The 630-nt window shown below is 41.6% G+C and overlaps 1 pseudogene; it reads right to left on the reverse strand.

The window, feature by feature from the left end:
• Nucleotides 1-630, reverse strand: part of LOC107561661 (alpha-amylase 1-like) — a 3,079-nt pseudogene that overhangs the window by 1,110 nt on the left and 1,339 nt on the right.

Raw genomic sequence — 630 nt, forward strand, 5'->3', positions numbered from 1 at the left:
TGGAAAGAGGCTGGCCATTGACAACATTACGGAAAGTCACCATATTCCTGTGGCAAGGAATGCAGTATTAAGAGAATTGCTTTTTAAGACCAAATTCAGAAGGACTAAAACACACACCTACCTGATTTGACGCCATCTGTGCTCACATACCCAGTTGTCCCCACAGGTGGAGTCTGGGTTGATGGGATAGCTTAGTGGATCCATCAGAAAAGCTTGGAGGGCCCATCCAGTCATTCTGATCCTGTGTCATGTGTCAATGTGTAATGAAAGAAATTGGATAATCTCATGAGGGGTTAAAATCCTGTTTATCAGTGTAGTGATAGCTAAAGTGCATGTTTAAATACTAAAAGTTTTTAAATGAACAGATTTGGAGAGCACTATTACCTTTCCGTTCACAATTTTACGATCCCAGCAGTAGCTAGACATGACTCTGGTCACACTGTAAGGATGAGCCAACATGAGCCCTGTAGCGATCTTATAAAGCCTGCAAAATGCAATGTAGAATTTCTTGGAGAAAAGCAACAGACAGTTCAATCAGTAAACAGTCAAATGTAGTTTTTACAAGATGATGCCCTAACAATTTAACTAGAGTCCCAGAATGTCAGAACAGAAGCTCCACCAGCGCCGTGG

The sequence above is a fragment of the Sinocyclocheilus grahami genome, unplaced genomic scaffold (assembly GCF_001515645.1).
Source record: "Sinocyclocheilus grahami isolate Dianchi unplaced genomic scaffold, SAMN03320097.WGS_v1.1 scaffold787.1, whole genome shotgun sequence".
Classification (NCBI taxonomy): domain Eukaryota; kingdom Metazoa; phylum Chordata; class Actinopteri; order Cypriniformes; family Cyprinidae; genus Sinocyclocheilus; species Sinocyclocheilus grahami.